Here is a 15,815-nt window from a genome sequence, read left to right as displayed (position 1 = left end):
TCCATGACTCACAGAGAGTTAAAACTGGCTACTGATGGGAAGGAAGAAGAGTTCTTCACATACTCAAACGAAACAAAAAACCAAATGAAAAATGAAGGACTCTACTATGACAGAAGTTTACTAAAGACATAAAACTAGATGTTGAAAGAACTATTTACAGAAATTTTTCTTAAGGGGAGAAAATTTCTCACCCATGTCACACCCATATTTTTTTTTCTATTCTTAATGATATGTATATTAAATTATATCTTCCATCTCCCTGGTTCTTTTTAAACCTAGTGGTGGGATTAACAGTCCTCATCTAGGTCAGGTTAGTAACTGTATATATTTGAGGAGTAAAAGGGGAGAGGCAGAGGCAGCAAGCACTTGGGGTAAAATACACAACTTCTCTTCTAACCCACAACAAACTACTTACTTTTTTGTGTCTCAAAAACCTGAGGCAGTTTGAAGATATAATTCTTCTGCACATTCTCCGGTAGAAGAAGAATACCAAATTCAATCTTTTGTTTGCAACTAAATTGATTTATTTCATGAGCTCTCCCCACCAACATTTTTAAGGATGTCTCATTCGAACAGCACTCTGTCAATTCAGCTCAGCTTCCTTTGATTCTATAGGAAAGCACTGGAGTGTACAATATTCTTTTGATCTCTACTAAACAGATCGCTTTTAATTTGCTTGTACCCAAACAACAACCAACAAGTGTCCAAAACAATGAGACACAGGGCTAACTTTCAGCATTTGTAAATTTACCACCAGCAAAGTCTTCACTGACATTTCTCTCTCCTTGAGTTTTGATAACAACTAAAATGATTAATACTAAAAACATTCATTAAACATCTTCTGTCAGTGGCAGCGGGGGGAAAAAGAACATCTGTAGGTCCTTAGTTAAAAATAGGTTATCAAGAGAGACTGCTTTTAAGAAGAGTGTTAGATAAAACTGAACTAGGCGATATGAGATCTAGATGTAAGACATGCAAAGTTCTGGCCTGGATCCTTTGTGTTTGTGTGTGTATGTGTACAAATCAAAAAAGATCTAGAAGAACATAAAACGAGTTGGTAACAGTAGAAATCTCTGGATATTTTTCTGTATTTTCTACTGTTTGACCATGCACATATATTATTTAGTAACAATTAAAATTAAAAATAAACAGTAAAAGTAATAATTTTGTTACACAAAATGAAAAAAACAGATTTAAAACAGAATTTTGGAACAATGTGCAACGTTATAACACAAGCAGTACTACCCTGAGTGGCTCCCAAAGTGAAAACAATCAAAATTCAATACCAACTCATGTTTTTACAGCCTAGTGCTTTTTAACATTATATCAACAAAAAATAAGTAAAATCAATAAGAAGTATATATTAAATAGACTTTACCTTGAAAAGCAGTATGATTATAATAATTTTAAAACATCAGAAAGACTTTAGTGGGTTAATTTACCATGCACTTTATAATATAAATAGAAAAGTTGTATTTAGCAGGTATTTATTTCCTATTAGCCAAGCAACTAGAACTCTAGTTATCTTATTTCACCTATTTACTATTTGGGCAACTCTAGGCAGGTCATTTAAAGTCTCTAAGCTCTGACCTCTTCTGTAAAAAGGTGACAGCTAACATCAACCTGTTTTCCTGCAGTGGTCATGGCAACTGTTAACATATGTGAAAAGCTCTGCAAAGAGCTAGATAAATGTAAGATACCGAATCCAAGGTCTGCTTTAGGACAGCATTTCTGAGATGAAAAGATGTTTGAGAAATAGTAATTTTGATTTTTTCAAAAGTAAAAACAAGGGATGGACTAATGAAAATCCAAAAATGAATAAGCTTTTATTGAAGCTGTGAAAATGAAAAATAAAAATCTAGGTCTAAAACAAAAATTTGTGTCCAAGAGTCACAGCAGTTACTGTTCTATGACTATCTCTTTATTATTCTGGTTCACCAACTAAACAGTGAGGTCCTACAGGGCATGAATCACCTCTTATTTATGTATTCCCAGCACCCTGCACAAAAGATAACAATACAGCATAAAGATTAAGAAAGCAGGTTTTAGAAATAGACTGTTGAGCTGAAATTCTAGCTTTGCCACTTGTAAGTAAGATGTGTGATTCTGACAGGCAACCCATTTCTTTGAGCTCAATTTCATCATTAACAAAATAAGAGTAACAATGGCATGAAGCTCAAGGAAAACTGTATGTGCTCAAAAAATGATAGTTTATTACTATTACTATCTCAAAGGAAATACAGAATTCCAATTTTACCTTACAAACTAGCCATCAGATTGCAATGAAAATGCAATTAAAAATTATATCAGATAGTAATAAAAAATGTACTATATAAAACAGTCCCAACCACAATTAGTATATTACGCCATACGGCTATTTATTTATGCTAAAAATTCTTGACAAGGCAACCAGAAAAAAAAAAAGAAAACTTACATTATTTCAAGAAGATTAATTTAGCAAAAGTCTTCAGAAATCATATGCAAAAGTCATTCCCCAGCTGTTTATCCTGGCCATAGAAGAAAAAAAATTTAAATACTGAGGCTTTTAAGCACCAGCTGCTTTCCCTCATGATGGTAAAAATACAAAATACAAAATGGGAAAACTGTGCATTAGTTCTCCACTTCTCACTAAAGAAGGAGGACATGATACAAATCCAATCATATGCCTTCAAAATACCCAACTGCATTAGCATAGTAACCAGGACCTTCGTGAGGTCCCCAAACCATTCTCACTCTCTTTTCTCCAGGCAGCTGCCTACAGCCCAACCCCTTCCAGCTGACAAATTACAATTTGTAACTTCAGGGCCCATGCACTGCAGCAGCTACAGCAAAGGGAGAAAAACTTCTGAGAGAAATGCTATCTTTCTAGCTTCTAGGGAAGCAGGGCCCAAGTGAACCAGAGAATGTGCAGGAAATTAATCCCTGGTTTCAGGGGGATGTTTTCTCTTTCTTCCGTCTTGACTCTGTCCCAAGGACAGGCCCCGATTATAAGGTAGATGAAGCAGCACCAGCATAGTTAAAACTGGAAAATACATTCTATTCTTCCAGCCAAAGGCTAATGGAAAGGGGACCTCTGTAGTCCAAGGAAGAAAGGAAGAATCTTTATTATTTTCTTCACTCTCTTTTCTCTATTCACTTTGTCCCAAAGGCAGATCCTGATGAGTGTGTGCAGCTGTGACAGCGGCACAGGCAGCTACGACTCCAAGAGAAACCCTGTCATTCTGGCCAGAGGACCAGGGAAAAGAGACCCACCGAAGCAGAGAATAATGGGGTAATCCCAGAAAGGGAGAGCTCGAAAAGGAAATTCCCTAACTAAACCTCTGTTTGAAGTAGCAAAAGTACAGAGCTCACCCTCATCAGCATATGCACAGAACAGGCCTAAGTAGCAAAGCAAAGGCTTTGAGAGCAAAACTACCATTCAAACTACCAAAGTCCTGGACAGGACAGACACAAAGCAGCACGGGAAAGGCAAGTCACATTGCAACTACTGCCCACTGAGGACAAAATAGAACTTGCAGTCTGAATCTAACAGGTGGCTGCTTACTACTGAACAAAAAAAGAAAAGATAAATAAATAACAATAAATGTTTAAAAGATCAATTAAACACTCTCCAACACTCTCCAGAGGATTTTAAACAGGTCCCAGAGTCTCACAACATGATATTGAAAATGTCTAAGATCAATCTAAAATTACTCAACTGCAAAGAATTAAAAAATCGTGGCCACTTCTCAAAGGAAAGACAAACAGATGTTGAAATTACCAGATAAATCCTCTAAAGAAGCTATTATATCTGTGTTCCATGAGGTAAGGTTAAACACACTTGTAGTGGATGGAAAAAGAAATACTCAGCAGAGAAACAGAAACTAAAAAATAGAACTTTTAGAACTGAGAAATACAATATCTGAAATACAAAACTCAGTGGATGGGGGCTCAATAGCAAAATGAAGAGGAAAGAGGAAAGTATTAGTGAAGTTGATGATAAATCAACAGAAATTATCTGAGAGAAAAAAGGATTGAAAACAAAAAATGAGCAGAGCCCCCACAGACTTGTGGGAGAAGAGCAAATGATCTAGCATTTGTATTGTCAGATATCTAGAAAGAGAGGGAAAACAGATTAACATAGAGAAAATATTTGAAGAAAAAACAGCTAAAAACTTCCAAATTTGGCAAAAAAAAAGATACCTATTTACAGATATAAGAAGCTCAATGAACCTCAAGTAAGATATGTGCTAAGAAAAGGATATTTAGACACATCGTAAATAAAATACTGAAATCCAATTACAAAGGATCTTCAAAGTAGCCAAAAAAACCCCCCATATACATTATATAGTTGAACAACTGTTAAAATGATTTTGGATTTGCCATCAGAAACTATGGAAGTGAGAAAATATCTTTAATAGTTTTGAACTATAAACCCAGAATTCTATATCTAGCAAAAAATATCCTTCAAGAATGAAGGCAAAATAAAGACATTCTCTTGTAAAAGAGACTAAGAAACTATCTCCAGCAGAGCTGCTTTAAAAAGCAAATGCTGGAGTTCCCGCGTGGCTCAGTGGTTAATGAATCGGACTAGAAACCATGAGGTTGAGGGTTTGATCCCTGCCCTTGCTCAGTGGGTTAAGGATCTGGCGTTGCCATGAGCTATGGTGTAGGTGGCAGACACAGCTTGGATCTGGCATTTCTGTGGCTGTGGTGTAGGCTGCCAATTAGACCCCTAGACTGGGAGCCTCCATATGCTGAGGGTGCAGCCCTCAAAGGACAAAAAAAAAAAAAAAAAAAGCGAATGCTAAAGAAATTTCTGCCAGCTGAACCACACTGGATGTTTAACTGATCTTCTACAAAAGTACCAAAGTAAATGGGGATAAAGGTGTCTTTTCAACAAATGAAGCTTTAACAACTGAATTTCCAAATGGAAATATGACCTTCAAGCCGCAAAAACTAATTCAATAGAGAACATAGACTTAAATGCTGGTGCTCAAACCATAAAACCTGTGTTAAAAAAAAAAAAAAAAAAAAAAAGCCCCGAAAGAAACATTTTATAACTTGATTTAGGTAAAGATATGATAAGCAGGAGAAAAAAGAACAAAATACTAAAGAAAAAATTCATTATGGCAAATACTGTCCAAAGACGGACACAATAATTTATATCCTATCCCACATGTACTTCTTAAAATGTGACACTGACTCTCCTCCATGTGTCATATGTTCCCTACCCTCAAACCTGGGACCTTTGAAACTACCTTTGTAACTGTACCTTAAACATAGTGAGGCAGAAGTGATGATTTTTAAGACTAAATCATAATGGGCAAAATGGTTTCCGCCTGGCATTCTCATTTTGGACATGTGCCTCTGGAGCTCTGAGTCATTGTGTAAGAACTACCTCTAAGTCCTCACGTTAGAAATACTATGTAGGAGTTCCCATTGTGGCTCAATGGAAATGAATCTGACTAGTACCCATGAGGACGCAGGTTTGATCCCTGACGTCGCTCAGTGGGTTAAGGATCTGGTGTTGCCGTGAGCTATGGTGTAGGTCATAGACACAGCTCAGATCTGGCATTGCTATGGCTATTGTGTAGGCCAGTGGCTACAGCTCCGATTAGACCCCTAGCCTGACAACCTCCATATGCTACAGGTGTGGCCCAAAAAAGACCAAAAAGAAAAAAAAAAAGAAAAAGAAAAAGAAATATTATGTAAAAATAGAAAGAGGTGGCCCAGCTATTCTAACACACAGCTATTCAAGTACTCCAAGGAAGGTGCAATTTCACATACATCTTCAGATGATTCCAGCCTTTAGCTTTCAAGCTGTATTAGCCAATGTCAAGTAGAGCAGTAACAGGCTACTCTGGGTAAGCCCTTCCCAGACTGCAGATTCATGCAAAGTAAATATGATTGTTAGTTTTAGGCACTAAATTTTGAGTGGTTTGTTACACAGTATCACATAACTATACGTTGATTAAAATCTGCTTCATCAAAATCAAAAGCCTTTTGCTCTTTGACTCAACTGAGAAAATGAAAAAGCAAGCCAGACTCAATCATCTGCAAATATATATATCTGACAAAGCACTTACATCCAGAAGATACAAATAACCTACAATTCACTAATAAGACATATAACTGAAAAAATTAAAATGAGCAAAATAATTCACTAGACACATCGTCAAAAAGAGAAAGATGTGTACACACATGCATGTAGAAGATATTCATGTGTGTATATATGTGTATGTACATATACCTTCACAGACACATAACACATATATACATGAATGGACAAAAAAGTCAACAAAAAGATGTTCAACATCATTAGCCTTTAGGGATATGTAATTAAAATCACAATGAGATACTATTACGCATGCACGAGAATGGCTAAAAATACTAAAAAGAATGACAGTAGCAAGTGATAGCAGGAATATGGAGCTACTATAACTCTCATATGTTGCTGAGGAGAACACAAAATTGAAACGCCACTTTGGAAACAGCTGGACAGATTCCTATGAATCTAAACATACACTTACCAAAGACCTAGCAAGACTAATCCTAGGTAGCTACCCAAGAGAAATGAAAACATATGCCCCTTTGTATGAATTGTAGAAAAGCCAAAATTATAGTGACAAAGAGTAGATTAGTAGATCAGTGATTGCTTGGTACCTGTGAGATATGGGGGAGGAAACTGACTGCAAAGAAGGAAGAGAGACTTTTTTAGGGAAGAGATTCTGTTTGATTACAGTGGTAGTCGCATGACTATAAACATCTGTCAAAACTCATCGGACTGTATATTTAAAACAGATGATATTCATTAAATAAAAAGCTGTTTCTTAAAAAGAATGTACACCTGTCCTCCCCTCCCCAAAGCATTTCCCACCTAACTGGTCAATGAACCACCATCGACCATTAAGAAAAACCTGGGTACTACCCTAATGAAAAAAATACTATAGGAAGAATATTTACATGCATTTGATATAGATTTTATCTTGAAATCATACAAACTGGGGACACAGGTAGAGGTTGACCAAAGCAGAAGAAAATTAGCAATAATACTAAAGCCAATAAATGCAAGAGATGAATAATCTAGGAAAGATACAGTGTATATGTCACACTCATAGGAAGACTTGGGAACCCAAGAAGAGTAAACTATTACAAAACACCCTGCATTCCATACAAAATTCTAAATGTACCACCACTTAAGGAACCACTGCCCTATTATACACTTAACTTGATAATGAAAGAAAATAAGTACTATATATAAAAACTGAGCAAGTGGCAAACAAGCATCACCAATCTCACTTTCACATAAAGGTGAGTCTTCTTGTACCTAGGGTCTCCATCTACTATTTGCCCAAGCAGAAACTTGAGTCATCCCTGAATCTTTCCTGTCTCTCAGGAACCTATAATACTTGTTATAATTAATACTTACTATAGTATTATAATACTCATTAGAGTATAATACTTGTTAATAGTAATCATTTATTCATCTAAAATTCTCACTAGACTCTAGGTTATATTTCGCTCATCATTATAGCCCTAGAAATTAACACCTGAGAAACACTTATTAATTATTGAATGAATATAAGAATTGAGCTAATGAATAAGTAGTTATTTGGAATATGTCAAAGAAGCACTTGTTTATTGATAGTCTGGGGTGTATACTTTACCAAGGTGTGAACAAATATGCCCCAAACAGTATTATCATAATAATTTCTTAGGCTGAAAGTATAACTCATTAGCCTTTCACGTTAATGAAATCAACCTGATGTTTTTAGACAGCATAAATGTCATAATCTGTTTTCATTTAGACACAGGAAATATGCATTACATAGGGAGACAACGGACCTTAGCAGTGGTTTTAAGGTTATAAAGAATGCTACTTCTGTTTATAGATGTGGGTTGGTTTAAGTTATCCAGAAATTTAAACAATAAGCAGATGGTGTATTCCAAATTGATAGCAGCCATTTGGCTCTAAAGAAGAGTGTACTTTTATAAATATATGCTCTGTCATGTTCTATCAAATGTGGCATGATGAAATAATGAACTATGCTATGTTCTGCTTTTCTTCTTTGACATAATAATACTTAAGAAAAGCATGGTTTTCTTCCATCCACAATGTTATCTTAGACTTAGAGTCAAAACAAAGAAATGGTAACAACAAACAAAATAAATTTGCAAATGTTTCAAAACAAAATAACAGAGTTAAACTACAGACTTGAGTCACTTTCAAAGTTTTCTTAACTATTAAATGGTGATAATATCAAATATAATAATTGAGAGTCTAACTTAAAATTTGAGAGTGGGAAATGAAGAATTCTATCTAAAGTTGACCTTTCATTTAATTGCATAAAAAATATTTTTTAAGTAGGCAAGATAAGCATATGCCATCATTGTTAGATGACTATACAACATCCTTCCCCCTTCCTTCAATTCCTTCCTCTATTCTTACAAAATGCGGATTTTATTTAGGTAACTGACCTTCATTTACAAGGCTTAACTAAATCAGTGATGTTAATACCATTCTTCTTGCCAATGATTTTTTTAGGTATGAGCATATGATACCAGAGATAAAGAAGGCAATTTCATAATAATAAAGGGGTCAGTTCCTCAAGAGGACATAATACAACTAAATGCTTATGAATCTAAAAACAGATATTTAAAGCATATGAGTGAAAAACTGATACAACTACATGGACAAATAAGACAAATCCAAAACTACCGTCAGCCCCTCTACAACAGCTGATGGGACAGTAGAGAGAAAAATCAGTGAAGATTCAAGCCTTGCAGAACTATCATCACTCAATCTCACTGATGTTTACAGAGTACTACACTAAACAAAAGCAGAATAAACACTCTCTTCAGATCCATACAAAACATTACCCAAGGAAGACTATAATCTGGGGAAAAAAAAGAGAGAAGAGACCAGAATTCCAGGGTGGTCTAGTGGTTAAGTATCTGGCAATGTCATGGCTGTGGCTCAAGTCACTGCTCTGGCATGGGTTTGACACCCAGCTGAGGGAACTTCCACATGCCAAAGGTGCAGCTGAAAAAAAGGGGGAAAAAGAGAGAGAGAAGAGAGAAAGCACAAATTATCATTATCAGGAATGAGGTAATATCATTACAAATTCTTCAGAAATTAAAAAGATAATCAGAGAATATAGGAATAATTTTATGCCAATTAATGTGACAACTTAAATGAAATGGACAAATTGCTTAAAAGGCACAAACTATCAAAGCTCAACAAGAAGAGCCTCAACAGCCCCATGTCTATAAAAGAAATTGAAATAGTCGTTAAGGATCTCCCCACAAAGAAAATCCCTGGTCCAGATAGATTCCCTGGTAAATTCTTATAAACATTTAAGGAAGCAATAATTCCTATTCTACATCAACTCTTCCAGAAATTTAAAAAGGAAGGGATGCTCTTAACTCCTTTAAGAGAGCAGTGTTAGTTACTCTGACAGCCAAACCAAAGACATTACAAGAAAATTACAGATTAATATCCCCCATGAACACAGATATAAATGTGCTTAACAAAATTTGAGCAGATTGAATCCAACGATATCTAAGAAAGAATAACACATGGAGTGGGGTGTATTCCAGGATGCAAGGTTATTTAGCATTCAAACATCAAGAAATATAATTTGCCATATGAAACTAAAAAAAGAAAACCATATGATCACCTCTAGAGATATGGAAAAAATACTTAACACAATCAAACATCTATTCCTGATAATTAAAAACTAGGAATAGAAGGGAATTATTGCAAATAGAAAAAGAGCACCTACCCAAAAATCTATGACTAACACGCTTAAGGGTGAAAAGATTGAATAGATTTCCCCCCAAGATCAGGAAGAAGGCAAGATGTCATCTCGATTTCTATCCAATATTATAGTGGAAGTCCTAGTCAGTGCAATAATGCAAGGAAAGGAAATAAAAGGCATCCAGATTACAAAGAAGAAGTAATTCTTTATTTTTCCAGATGACAACTCTAATAACAGCTTAAAAAACCAACAAAAAACAACTTTTCCATTCTAGGAAAGGCAAAACATAGAAAGATCCCTGGTTTCAAAGAACTGATAAATAGATGATTCATAGGGGATTTTTAGGGGAGTGGAAAGTGTTCTACACGGTACTATACATGGATACATGACATTATACATTTGTCGGAACCCACAGAATTATACAGCACAAAGAGTATAGCCATATGTAAGCTATGGGATTTAGTTAATAATAATATTCTTTATCAGAGTAGGTTCATCAATTGTAATAAATATGCCACACTAATGCAAGATGTTAATAATAGGAGAAGGGGAGAATATGGGACTATCTACACTCTTGTTCAGTTTTTCTATAAACCTAAAACTGCTCTGAAAAGTAGGTCTAGTTTTAAAAAGTATATATGTACAAACTAAAAAGAAAATGGATGAGTTCCCTAGCGGCCTAGTGGTTAAGGACTCAGTAGTGTCACTGCTGTGGCTTGGGTTAGATCCCTGGCTCAGGAACTTCTGCATGCCACAAGCATAGCCAAAAAAGGAAAAAAGAAAAAAGAAAGAAAGAAAGAAAATGGAAGGTCATATATCAAGGTAAAAATAAAAGAAAAAACTTTAACAAAACTAAACTAGAAATAGCACCTTTTATACTACCAAATTAATTTAATAAATACCAAAAAAATGAAGTTAGATGACAATGTGAATTTAAACTCACTTAAGGAGTTCCCGTCGTGGCTCAGTGATTAACGAATCAGACTAGGAACCATGAGGTTGCGGGTTCGGTCCCTGGCCTTGCTCAGTGGATTAAGGATCTGGCGTTGCTGTGAGCTGTGGTATAGGTCGCAAATGCGGCTTGGATCCCGAGCTGCTGTGGCTCTGGCGTAGGCTGGAGGCTACAGCTCCGATTAGACCCCTAGCCTGAGAACCTCCATATACCCTGGGAGCGGCCCTAGAAAAGGCAAAAAGACAAAAAAAATTTTTAAAAAGTTAAAAAAAAAAAACTCACTTAAAACTTCTAACAGCTACTCACTGTGTACTAGAGTACTAAGAGCCATTAACAATGACTGTATCAGCCAGATGTGCAATCCAATCTCTACAGGCCACAAAAAGGACAGTAAGAAAAGAAAGGTCACTGCAGAAGCGGAACTGCAAATATGGAAGGCCATTCCCTTTCCACAATGTCAGACATTCAATCACATGACTTCCAAAATATCAGCAGAATATTACTTTCAAAGAGCTACATCCTAACGTCCAATCTGTTCATCCAGGTTTCCCAGAAAAGAACAGAAATAGAAACTGTAGGTCTTTAAACACCATCACTACTATTATTTGCATGGAATTTACTGACAAGCATAAAAGCAAAAAGCCAGTGAGCCGAAAATAGTAGAGTAGAAGGATTTAATTAGCCTGAGTCCCTGATGACATCGCTGAATCCTGGAACCACTACTCTCAAGACTCTTTGTAATTAATTTTTTAAAATAAATGTACTTGAGATCTCTAGTGGCACAGCACTGTTAAGGATCCAGAGCTGTCACTGCAGCAGCTTGGGTCACTGCTGTGGCAAGAGTTCCCTTTCTGGCCCAGGAAATTGCACATGCCACAGACATGGCCAAAAAATAAATAAATAAATGTATTTAATACTTAAGTCTCTTGTAATTGGGTATCCAGCTACTTGCATCCAAATAAATCTATAAGCCTAAGGAAGAACTTGCCTCAGAATTTGTTAAAATGAAATCTTTATCTTGGAGTGGAACTCTGCATTTATTTACCACTCCTTAAATAGTCTGAGTTTGAGATGTCTGGAGATTATAAAATAGTTTCCTAAATATTTTATTAACTAGGGGCTTATTTTTTATCAAACAAAAAAAGTACACAGTTCTATATGATTTGTGACAAAAAGAATAAGGAACATGTATTTAAAAAAATAAACTGTGCTGATAATACACACCTTGCTATTCCTTTCATCTATGGTTATACCACTACTAAGTTTTGTTAAGGGAACACAGAAGCTATAAATTATAAAATCAGAAAGTGAGAAGATATGAGAGCCCCAAATAATCAGTGCTAAGCTATAACCCTAAGAAAAATAAATTTAAAGGTGCTTAATTTCCAAAAAGGAAACTGTGTGGCCATTTGGAAGATACAATTCACTGAAGGTTCTTAGAACCAACTTAAAGCTCCTATGCCATACAGTATTCCAGTAAAAGAATACTATACAATTTGCTGATCTATTCAACTGCCGGTGGATCCTTGATGAATTGAGTTTTTATAATTATGAACAATATTCTTGCTGGTTTCTCATATGTAGCAGGAAAGAAAAATCCTCTAGTATATACTTAAAGAATGGATTAATGGAGTTCCCATCGTGGTGTAGCAGAAATGAATCTGACTAGGATCCATGAGGATGCAGGTTCGATCCCTGGCCTTGCTCAGTGAGTTGGGGAGCCGGCATTGCCATAAGCTGTAGTGTAGGTTGCAGACATGGCTCAGATCTGGCGTTGCTGTGGCTGGGGTGTAAGCCAGCAGCTATAGCTCCAATTCGACCCCTAGCCTGGGAACCTCCATATGCCACAAAAAAAAAACAAAACAAACAAACAAAAAAAAAGAATGGATTAATGAGTTGTGGGATATTAAAAGCTGTACTTTATTAAAAGGTACCCAATTGTTTTCTAAAGTGGTTGTACCAACTCATACTCCTACAAGCAACAGATAACAGTTCTCATTATTTCCAGTAATATTTTTCTCAAGGTTAACAAAAGAAAGTTCATCAAGTATCATGCAAGTAGTTAATGAAACTTCCAAAGAAAATTATTCATATCTTCAAAAAACATGTATTGACTACCTACACAATGGTAGGTTCATACATGTGGTAGGAACTTGGTAATCAAAAGCATTTTCCTCAGCCTTCTTTTATTAGCAAAGTCATAGACATTTGCTCTGCTAAAGATTCTCTTACTACAAGTGATAGAAACTTATAAGAAAAAAGAGTATTAAGTTGAAACAACTGGGGCAAAGATCTAACATCAGAGTGGAAGGTTTGAAGGAAATATTTGTACCACATGTGCACGCAAACATGCACGATTAAGACTAGGAAAAAAGGTTCTGTCAAAGTGTAAAGGGGCTACAGTTTTGTTTCCAGTTCTAATATTCTTAAGAAATCATAAAAGGTTAGAGGCCAAGAGTTTACTAGACTCTATATCTACAGCAATTTCTCTATTATCTTTGTAACCAACTCAGGGAACAAGTGGAACCTGGTGCAATAAAGCTAAAGTGAGACTCGAGACCCAGCTGGATCGGATGTCAGAGCTCTTACTTATTTGCCTATTTGGATTTAAGAAATGTTGAAAGTCCCTCTCACCTCCAAAATAGATCTTCATTTCCTCTCACAGTGCCTGAAACCACATTTGCATTATTGAATTTTGTTGGACATTCAGGGTTTTTCATTCATTAGTAAATATTTGCATTGAGCTGCAAGTATCTCAGGGCACAGGAAACTTAGGAAAAATTAGCTGACAAGGATAGGCACCTAAAGAAAAACAGAAATAGGAACAGAGATGCTGAAAAAGAAGGTGGGAGAGTACCAAAGAAAAATTTTGCCAACTTTCACCATTTTATGGATATCTGGCTCCAAAACTACTGCTCTCTTTAATTGACTGGAAATTTCATCCACTGAAGACCAATATCCTAAATTGGCACGAACTTTTGTTTGGGTTTGTTTATTATTGCTATAACTTTCCTGTATGTTCTAACAAATTACACTCATTTCCAACTACATTAGAGTACAAACATAAAAGTTTGATTCCATGTATAACTTAAAATGAGAGAAAAAACTAGGGATAAAAACAGAGAAGCTCATAAAAAGAAATACGACATTTCAGATACTGAAACGCTAGTGCCACAAACCCTGGAGGCCATGCATCTTGATTAGTGCCTAGAAAGCCCTGCCTATGGAGACTGTGTGGCTGGCACCCACGGAGCAAGTAACGGGGAATGAATGGAACCCTTAGTATTTTATATTAATTGAAGACATTTAAGAATCTGGCACTTCAATTGATTAATTTGCACTAATTGAACACAATGCTAATCATTATCCTTAGACACCAAACAAATATTTAACAACCTATAAACAGTACCTCAATATTGAATTCTTTGTCTTATTTAAGTCAAAAGCAATCAGATTACCTTGCTATGGTTTTAACAAAATAAACAGGAGTTGGGAAAAATCTAAAATTGCTCAGTCAATGTTGCTTTCTACCAGGCTCAGGCTGTTAATAAATATATAGTAACTTGGCCTTTTTTATGTACACTTGTATATGTATTTTTAAAAAGAATGTAATAGATCCTAATTCTTAATCATTCCCACTACATCCACAATTTCTCACCATTTCCTGTACTAGTTTAAACGCCTTGCTGTTGACTTTTATTTCCATCATAAATTACTCCAAGAATTCAGAATCCAAACATAAGTTTTATAAACACATACAGTATATACGCCTAATTAATAATCAAAACCAGCCTTCATTAAATGTCATGCTTCTTTTCTAGTACTTCCAAATAGGTATATATTTCATAGAGTATTTTATTAGCAATTTTTAACACCAAAAATGGAAAATATGTCATTTTAAAAACATCATATTCATAATGGTACAATCAGTAAGTCCCTTTCATCCACACGTGTTTATACCTATAAACAGTGTCCTATATGAACAACAAAAAAAAATATGGTACTTCTAAATCTACATACTGTTATCAAGGACTAAGTTTCCTTCTTAAAAAAAAGGCATAAAATATAGTATACTAAATTTTTGCTAAAAAGTTCAATAATGCAATTGTTTTAATTATGGTCACCTAAACTGTCATTTTTAAATGAAAGGGTAATTATCAACTGTTAAATAAAATACCTTAGAATATTTTATTAAAGTGAAGTAAAATTAAGAAAAAATGTTATACCATTATATATCTAAAAATATCCATTTATGTACATAAGCACAAAGGTCCACTTCTGAAGAGACAGCTATAAAAATTAAGTTTCAAAAGCCTACTAATAAAGAATTGATTCATAATTATTTTTCAAAGTAATAAAATGCTCTATAGGTGCATAGCACTTTTAACAAATCACTTGCATATATACATTCTAATTTAAGATAATTTCTAACTCTAATAAAAATAAAATAGGTTACCTTTCATCTGAAAAAGGTAACCTCTTTTGCATTGTGACCTGTAAGATGTTTGACTTAATGCTCCCATGGGTATTCCCAAGATTATAGATAATTAACATCACGCTAGCTGTAATGTACCCTTTTGTTTCCCACGCAAAAAAGTATATCAGGATGCAATTCAGGGAAAGCTTGTTACTAGAGAAATAACTATAATATTTTCAGTAGTACAAGTAAAAATTTACTGGAGCATGCCTCATAGCAGATCTTAATACAATATTGTTTTTTCATATATTTGCTAAAAACAGCTAATAGAAGAGAAGGCGGGTGGCACTAAGAGAGACATATTCTGTGTACTGATTACAAATTTTGCTTTGGTAAAAGAGTAAAACAAATTAATATAAATTTTAGAGGCTAACCAAAATTTACCTATATACACGACATTTAAATTTTGTGGAGCTCTTATAATCCTCTATAACAGCCTGAGAACTGGCCCCAGGGCTTCCAATACTGCTGCCCATTGCCCCTAAAATTATTTCTTCCCAAATCAGCAAGACTAACTGTTTGAAAAGGCATACCCTATCAATCTTGTTTAAAAGTCTCCAACAGTTTTTTATTAAATGTAAAATAAAATCTAAACTCCTTACCATGGCAACAATGTCCTAAATATGAACTGTTTTGTGCCTGT

General features: G+C 35.1%; 1 protein-coding gene across 14 annotated transcripts in view; it reads right to left on the bottom strand.

The window, feature by feature from the left end:
* Positions 1-15,815, bottom strand: part of TMEM135 (transmembrane protein 135) — a 280,594-nt gene that overhangs the window by 144,458 nt on the left and 120,321 nt on the right. For 3 of the 14 annotated variants that reach the window (XM_084975607.1, XM_084975605.1, XM_084975604.1), the window contains one exon: positions 2,435-2,507. The exons of the other annotated variants lie outside the window; for them this stretch is intronic. The gene's annotated coding sequence lies outside the window, so the exon portion shown is untranslated. The remainder of the gene's footprint in view (positions 1-2,434; positions 2,508-15,815) is intronic. 14 annotated transcript variants of the gene reach the window in all.

The sequence above is a fragment of the Sus scrofa genome, chromosome 9 (genome assembly GCF_054392235.1).
Source record: "Sus scrofa isolate SSC_HxYL_T2T_F1_AM1 chromosome 9, Sscrofa_HxYL_maternal_Yorkshire_Landrace_v2.0, whole genome shotgun sequence".
Lineage (NCBI taxonomy): Eukaryota > Metazoa > Chordata > Mammalia > Artiodactyla > Suidae > Sus > Sus scrofa.
This window is presented reverse-complemented; position numbering and strand designations above follow the sequence as displayed.